Below are 469 nucleotides of genomic sequence, written 5' to 3' on the forward strand. Positions count from 1 at the left end.
ATCATCACATTCATCAAGTTGAAGAACAAGTGATATCTTAGAACAAGAACAAGCGGAATTGAATAGAAGAACAATAGTAATTGCATTAATACTCGAGGTACAGCAGAGCTCCACACCTTAATCTATGGTGTGTAGAAACTCCACCGTTGAAAATACATAAGCATAAGGTCTAGGCATGGCCGAATGGCCAGCCTCCCAATGATCTAAGATAGCATACAAATTGAAGATAGCTACCAAAGTATCTCTATACAATAGTAAAAGGTCCTACTTATAGAGAACTAGTAGCCTAAGGTTTACAGAGATGAGTAAATAACATAAAAATCCACTTCTGGGCCCACTTGGTGTGTGCTTGGGCTGAGCAATGAAGCATTTTCGTGTAGAGACTCCTCTTGGAGTTAAACGCTAGCTTTAGTGCCAGTTTGGGCGTTTAACTCCCATTTTGGTGCCAGTTCCGGCGTTTAACGCTGAG

Source organism: Arachis duranensis, chromosome 6 (assembly GCF_000817695.3).
Source record: "Arachis duranensis cultivar V14167 chromosome 6, aradu.V14167.gnm2.J7QH, whole genome shotgun sequence".
NCBI classification, from domain to species: domain Eukaryota; kingdom Viridiplantae; phylum Streptophyta; class Magnoliopsida; order Fabales; family Fabaceae; genus Arachis; species Arachis duranensis.